The following is an 8703-nucleotide window of genomic DNA, read 5'->3' as shown; positions in this document are numbered from 1 at the left end:
AGTATTGGAGATGTGGCAAACTCATTTTTCTCCCAGTCTGATATCTTTTCCCTTCAAATGACATCACCTTTCATGTTTTGTAGGGTGTATATGTCTTTGCTCAAGTTTGGGTTTCTTGCCAAAAAAATATTTTTTCCTGACCATGGTAGAATAGTAGATACCACCAGCCTAATAGGTTCTCTCTCTATTCACTTGATATAATGGGATTTCAGTGATATGTGAATAGATCAGTCGCATGGTTGATCCACAAATCAAATGTGAGTTTCAGTATTTCCAAATTATAAATACACATGTTACCTATGTTTACAAATAGCATAAAAGACACACACACACACATACAAAAACACATGCACACACACTCACATGCATGCCAGATACACATGTGTGTCTATATATTCATGCAGAAACACAGAAACAGAGAAACAAAATAGAGAAAGATCACATGGAGATTGTACATGAATTAAAAAGTTAGTACAAACAGCAATGAAGGGTAACAGTATTTCTTTACATCCTTTTCACCATTTGGTCACTTATAAATGCAGCTAAGAAAAAAATGTATTCCCTATGAATTTGCTTCTGTGTGAATTAAGTTTATTTCCCAAATCACTTAAGTTGATCTGCTGTTGAATGCTTGTCAGCTACATGGGTCATGAGCATGTGTGTATGTCTATCCACAAACATTTTAGATTTCACTTTGTGTAAACTCTATTTTGGGGAGTTTCTCATCACAACACATAATTTTCATTTCTGTTCACTAATTGATCACTAGATTAATTTTCTATTGGGGATACTGGAAAACACAGCTCCCCAAAACAACAAGAACAACAAAAAAAGAAAAACAATACATGATTTTCTTGTGGGGGCAGGGGACATAGTCAGGTAAAATAGATTATTAGATCTATTAGATTAGATCTGCAACCATTCATGAAAAATTTATAAAAATCTAAGTGTAGAGAGCATAGGACAGACTTAAAGCTCTGACAATTATGAAGCAGGAGGTCTGTTTTACAGACCATTCAGTGGACTCTGCTCTTGTAGAAAGATTGCTGGAATTAAGAGGATTCTATTTGGATGCATTTCACACTTATTTTGATGTACTGTAAATATTTCTCCATATTAAAGCAAAGAAACAATAAATAAATAAATAACTTTCCCACAGACAAAACAGAAAATGAATACTTTCTAAATTTCAAATATTTTTAAAGAAACTTCCTTTTCATTAGTAGTTTCTGTATTTTTATAGGTAGCTCTCTACTTAGACAGTAAGACCTTGCTCTCTCAGTTAAATTTCCAGAAAATTAACTCAAGAACAAGAATGTTATATTTACATTTAAATTTGTAGAATAAAAATGATTCACAAGAAGTCCTGAGGTCGCAGGCCAGATCGAAATATCTGTGCACCTCAGCTCACCTCCCTGGTGCAAGGAGAAATTGAACAGTGCCTCTGGACACTGGGATATAGGAACAGTCAGCCACCTGTACCCCTGGTTCTGCTCTGCACCCAGGATAGCACTGAATGGCCAAACAGTTCCCTGTACCCAAATCCCATGGGGGAGAAAGCTGGACCCTCAGGAGTGTGGATATTCCTGAAAAGTCAGGGGAGAATACCCACCTCCCCACATTACAGACTCAAGAGGGTATTGCACAGAGCCAACTTTGCCCTTGGAGGGCAAGGACATACAGGAGCAATCAGGGGCAGTATCTTTTGATTCCTGCTTGTGCCTAGATCTGGAGAAAGGTCTACAGGAGTGCTTACACACATGAAATCAGAACATCTGTTCCCCGGAAAGGCTGAAAGTAAAGAGGAAAACAGTTCTACAACAGTAATGACACAGAGGCCTACAGGAGGGTCAAGTCACTCTCAGAAGCAGCAAGACAAGAAAACACCAGAAACAACCCAATGACTAGGGGTGTAGACACATAAGCAACAAAAACCAATACTACTTGGGGTAAACAGAGCCCAGTTATATCACCAAAGAAAATACTGGATATTTAAACACACCAGAAAAGCAAGATTTAGATTTAAAATCACAATTGTAGATAATGATGGAGGAATTTAAGAGAAACTTCTAAGAATTTCTTTTGAAAAATGCAGGAAAAACACAAGTGAACAAGTAGAAGCCTTTAGAGAGGAAAAACAAAATTCCATGAAAGAATTACAGGAAACATGTCCAAACACTTGGCTGACTTGAAAATAGAAAATAGAAAGAATAAAGGAAGCACAAAGTTGAGAAATATGGAGATAGAAAAACAAAGGAAGAGACAAGGAGGGGTAGATTCAAGAATCACCAACAGAATGAAAGAGATAGAAGAGGAATCTCAGGGGCAGAAGATTCCATAGAAATCATCAACACAACTGATGAAGATAATGGAAAACAAAAAGTTCCTGGCCCAAAACATACAGGAAATCCAGGACACATTGAAAAGATCAAACCTAAGGTTAATAGGTATAGAAGAAAAAGATGACTCCCAACTTAAAAGGCCAATAAATATCTTCAACAAAGTTACATAGAAAACTTCCCTAACCTAAAGAAAGAGATGCCCATTAAAAACAAGTAGCCCAAAGAACTCCAAATAGATTGGAGCAGAAGAGAAATATCTCCCATCACATAATAGTCAGAACACCAACTGCACAAAACAAAGAGAGAATATTAAAAGCAGTAAGGGAAAAGGTGAAGTGACATATATAGTCAGACCTATAGGAATTACACAAGACTTCTCACTAGAGACTATGAAAGTGAGAATATCCTGGACAGATGTCAAATAGATCCTAAGAGGGCACAATTGCCAGACCAGGTTACTGTATCCAGTAAAACTTTCAATTAATATAGACAGAGAAATCAAGATATTACATGAAAAAACCAAATTTATGAAATATCGTTCAGACAATCCAGTCCTAGAAAAGACAATAGATGGAAAACTCCAACACAGGAGAGAAAATGTATATACTGAAAGCAAGAATATAATTTCCTTGCAATGAATTCAAAACAGAGACAAACAAACATAATTCTACCTTTAACAAGAAAAATAAAAGGAAGTGACCATCATTTATCCTTAATATCTCTCAACATCAATGGGCTCAATTCCCCAATGGACAGACACAGACTCACAGAATGGATACATAAACAGTATCGAGCATTTTTCTGTAGGCAGGAAACAAACCACAAAGACAAAGATGGATTCTACCTCAGAGTACATGGCTGGAAAACAAATATCCAAGGAAATTGCCTGAAGAAGTAAGCTGAAGTTGGATTCTAATGTCAAATAAAATTGACTTTCAACCAAAAGTCTTTAAAAATGATAAGGAATGACATGGAGGATAAAGAGGATGATGAGTTCACATTCATCAAAGGAAAAACCCACCAAGATAAACTCTCAATCGTATGTATCTATGCTCCAAATGAAAGGGCACCTGCATTCATAAAAGAAACCTTACTAAAGCTCAAAACATGCATTACACTGCACAAGATAATAGTAGGAGATTTCAACACCTCACTTTCATCACTGGAGAGATCATGGAAACAGAAATTCAACAGATATGTAGAGAAACTAACAGAAGTTATGAACCAAATGGATTTAACAAATATTTATAGAACATTCCATCCTACAAATAAAGGATATACATTCTTCTCAGAACCTCATGGAACCTTCTCCAAAATTAACCATAATCGGTCACAAACAGGCCTCAAGACAGGAAGATAGAAATAACCATGCATTCTATAAGATCACCACACACTAAGACTGATCTTAAACAAAAACAATAATGACAGAAAGCTCACATATACATGGAAGTTGAATAATGCTCTACTCTATGACAACTTGGTCAAGGAAGAAATAAAGAAAGGAATTAAAGAGAACTTAACAAAAATGAAGATACAACATTCCCAAATATATGTGACACAATGATAGCTGTGCTAAGAGGAAAATTTATATATCTGAGAGCTTAGGAGAAGAAACATATTAGCAATATATTAGAAATATATTAGCAGCTTGACAGCACACCTTAAAGCTCTAGAACAAAAAGAAATAAGTAAAGAAAAAAAAAAAAAAAAAAAAAAAAAAAAAAAAAAAAAAAAAAAAAAAAAAAAAAAAAAAAAAAAAAAAAAAAAAAAAAAAAAAAAAAAAAAAAAAAAAAAAAAAAAAAAAAAAAAAAAAAAAAAAAAAAAAAAAAAAAAAAAAAAAAAAAAAAAAAAAAAAAAAAAAAAAAAAAAAAAAAAAAAAAAAAAAAAAAAAAAAAAAAAAAAAAAAAAAAAAAAAAAAAAAAAAAAAAAAAAAAAAAAAAAAAAAAAAAAAAAAAAAAAAAAAAAAAAAAAAAAAAAAAAAAAAAAAAAAAAAAAAAAAAAAAAAAAAAAAAAAAAAAAAAAAAAAAAAAAAGAGGGGTAGAAGCCAGGAACTAATCAAATTCAGAGCAGAAATCAACCAAATAGAAACAAAAGGGACTGTACAAAGAATCAACAACACGAGAAGCTGTTTCTTTGAGAAAAACAACAAGATATATAAGCCCTTAGCCAGACTAACCAGAGCTCACAGAGACAGTATCCAAATTAACAAAATAAGAAATGAAAAGGGAGATATAACAACAGAATTTGAAGAAATTACAAAAACCTCAGATTCCACTATAAAAGTCTATATTCAAGAAAACTGGAAAATATGAAGGCAATCGACAATTTTGTAGACAGATACCAGATACCAACGTTAAATCAGGAACAAATAAACCATCTAAATAATGCCATAAATCCTAAATAAATAAAAGCAGTTATTAAAGGTCTCCCAACCAAAAAGTTCCCAGTTCCAGATGGGTTCCGTGCAGCATTTTGTTATACCGTCACAGAAGACCTCATAAAAATACTGTCCAAACTAGTCCACAAAATTGAAACAGAGCACTACCAAATTGCTTCTATGAAGCCACAAATACTCTTATACCTAAACCACACAAAGACCAAACAAAGAAAGAGAACTTCAGACCAATTTCCCTTATGAATATTGATGCAAAAATATTCAATAAAATTCTTGCAAACCAAATCCAAATAACATCAAAACATTCATCCGTCATGATCAGGGATGCAGGGATGTTTTAATATACAGAAAACCATTAATGTGATCCAACATGTAACAAACTCAAAGATAAGGACACATGATCATTTAATTAGATGCAGAGAAAGCATTTGACAAAATTCAAAAACAATACAGAATAAAAGTCATGGAATGATCAGGAATTGAAGGCCAATATCTCAACATAGTGACAGAAATATACAGCAAACCTCTAGCTAAGATCAAACTAAATGGAGAGAAACTTGAAGCAATCTCACTAAAATCAGCTGGTACACAAGGCTGCCCACTCTCTCCCTACTTATTCAAAACAGGGCTCCGTGTCAAAGCCAGAGCAATCAGACAGCAAATGGAAGACAAAGGGATACAAATTGGAAGGGAAGAGATCAAAATATCACTATTTGCACATGATAAGATAGTACACTTAATTGTTCCCAAAAGTTCCACCAGAGAACTTCTTAACCCATAAACAACTTCAGTAAAGTGTCAGGGTATAAAATTAACTCAAACATACCTGGAGCCTTGCTCTCTTCAATGTATCCATAAACAGTCCAAGAAAGAAAATACTGAATTCACACACTTCACAATAGTCCCAAATAATATAAAATAACTTGTTGTGAGTTTAACCAAGCAATTGAATGATCTGTGTGAGAAGAAGTTCAAATATCTGAAGAAAGAAATTGAAGAAGGGCTCAGAAGATAGAAAGAGCTTCCATGCTCATGGATTGACAGTATTAATATAGTAAAGATGACCATTTTGCCAAAAGCAATCTACACATTCAATGCATTCTCCATCAAAATTCCAACTCAATTCTTTAATAGAGATAGAAAGAGCAATGTGCAAATTCATTTGGATCAAGAAAAAGCCAGGATAGTGAAAACTATCCTCAACAATAAAAGAACTTCTGGGGAATCATCACCCCACAACTCAAGCAGTATTACAGAGCAACAGTGATAAAAACTGCTTGGTGTTGGTACAGAGACAGACAGATGGATAAGTGGAATAGAATTGAAGACCCAGAAATGAACCCACACACCTATAAGTTGATCTTTGACAAAGGAGACAAAACTTTCAAAAGGAAGAAACATAGCATTTTCCAAAACTAGGGCTGTTTCAACTGGAAGCCAGAATGTAGAAGAAGGCAAATTATCCCATTCTTATGACCATGTACAAAAGTTAAGCCCAAGCGAATCAAGGACCTCCACATCAAACCAGATACACTCAAATGAAAGGAGAAAAAGTTTTGAAGAGTCTTGAACACATGGGCACTGGAGAAAATTTCCAAACAAAAACACCAGTGACTTATGCTCTAAGATCAAGAATTGACAAATAGGACCTCAAGAAACAGCAAAGCTTCTGTAAGGCAAAAGACACTGTCATTCGGACAAAACTGCAATCAACAGATTGGGAAAAGATTTTTACCAATCCTATATCTGATACTGTGTAATATCCAAAATATACAAAGAACTCAAGAAGTTAAATTCTGAAAAGCAAAAGTACCCTACTAAAACATGGGTTATAGTGAGTTACAAGACATTCTCAGCTGAAGGTTATCATAGGGACAAAAAACACCTAAATAAAATCAACATCCTTAATCATTAGGGAAATTCAAATCAAAACAAATCTGGGATTCCACCTCATACCAGTCAGAATGGCTGAGATATAAATCTCAGGTGACAGCAGATGCTGCTGAAGATGTGGGGAAAGAGGAACACTCCTCCATTGTTGGTGGGATTCCAGACTTGAACATCCCTTCTGAAAATCACTCTGAAGGTCCCTCAAAAAAATTGGACATTCCATGACCTAGGACTCAACGATACCTCTCTTGGTCATATACCTAAAAGATGGTCCAACGTACAACAGTGAAATATATTCAGCTCTGATCATAGCAGCCTTATTTAAAAGAGCCAGAAGCTGGAAAGAACCCAGATGCCCTTCAACAGAGGAATGGATACAGAAATTTGGTCCATCTACACAGTAGAATATTACTCAGCTATTAAAACAATGACTTTATGAAATTCATAGTCAAATAAAATGAACTAGAAAATATCATTCTGAGTGATGTTATTGAGTCACAGAAAAACACACTTGATATGCATTCATTGATAAGCAGATATTAGCCAAAAAGCTTGAATTACCTGTCATGCAATGCCAAGACCACATGAAACTCAAGAAGGATTAGTAAAATGCAGATGCTTCATTTCTTCTTTAAAAGGGAAACAAAATACCAATAGGAGGGGATAAGGATGCAAAGTTTATAACAAAGACTGAAGGACCTGCCATACAGAGCCTGGCTCACATGTAGCCCATACATGTGCAGTCACCAAAACTAGATAAGATGGATGAGGGAAAGAAGAGCAGCCTGACAATAACTGGATATTGATCCCTCCTGAGAGACACAACCAGAATATGTCAAATACAGAGGCAAATGCCATCTTCAAACTACTGAACCAAGAATCAGTCCCCTGTTGGAGAAATTAGAGAAAGGATTGAAAGAGCTGAAGGGATTTGCAACCCCATAATAATAACAATGCCAATCAACCAGAGCTTCCAGGGACCAAAGCACAACAGAAAGAGTATAGGTAGACTGACACATGGTTCCAACTGCATATGTAGCAAAGGATGGCCTTTCTGAAAACAATGGAATGAGAAACTCTTGTTTCTGCCAAGGTTGGACCCCCAGTGTAGGGGAATTTGGGAGGTGTGGGGAGGCCATGGTTGGGGATATGAACACTGTTATAGAACTGTAGGAGGAAAGGCTAAGGGGCTTGTGGACTGGAAAACTGGAAAGGGAATAACATTCAAAATGTAAATAGGAAATAGCCAACGAGGAGAGGGAGAAGGGGGGAGAGGGGATGGAGGATGGGAGTGGGAGAGGGGGAGGAGGAGGGAGAGAGGGAGAGAAGAGAAGAAGAGAAAGAAGAAGAAGAAGAAGAAGAAGAAGAAGAAGAAGAAGAAGAAGAAGAAGAAGAAGAAGAAGAAGAAGAAGAAGAAGTTGAAACAGAAAGAAAACTAAACTTTAATTCTTCCCTATTTCCTCTCTTCCTCAGCTATGGTTTAGTCAATCATGTTAGTGAGATGTTATAAGGGAAATGTCTGGTGTTGCATTGTGACACCATCTCATAGTAAACTTTAGTCTCTTACAATCTTCTCGACCCCTCTTCTGCAATGTTCCTCTGCCGTGAATCAAGTGACATTTTTTTAGATAGAGCCATTGAACTGGACTTGAAATTTCTATCCTGCATTTTGAATGGCTGGGATTTTTACTGTGATCTTTGCTGCAGAGACTGTAATTAATTCTGTATATCAGGACACATGGCTATGATTGTTGCTAGGTATGATTCTGGCAAAAGTAAGTAAGGGGCTGTACATTTCCCCCCATAACCTCAGCTTCAATAGCCTTATATATGTGGATAAATTACCAGTACCATCCATATACATTGAACAGGACTTAAGCAAAATTAGAGATCTGTTGGCTATCACCCAGCTATTTATACTACTGCACTGCCCTTATGGTTATGCTGCCACGTTGATCATTGTGTTTTACAGGCATGATGTGAACAATCCCTTGAAACTGACAAGAATTTTGATTGTAATTACATGTTAAACTAGAAATTAGACCTGTGCCTGGCACATCTTTCTGTATAAGAATA

This window comes from Rattus rattus, unplaced genomic scaffold, assembly GCF_011064425.1.
Source record: "Rattus rattus isolate New Zealand unplaced genomic scaffold, Rrattus_CSIRO_v1 PGA_scaffold_77, whole genome shotgun sequence".
Classification (NCBI taxonomy): Eukaryota; Metazoa; Chordata; class Mammalia; order Rodentia; family Muridae; genus Rattus; species Rattus rattus.
The sequence above is the reverse complement of the archived record's forward strand: the minus strand, read 5'-3'. Positions refer to the sequence as shown.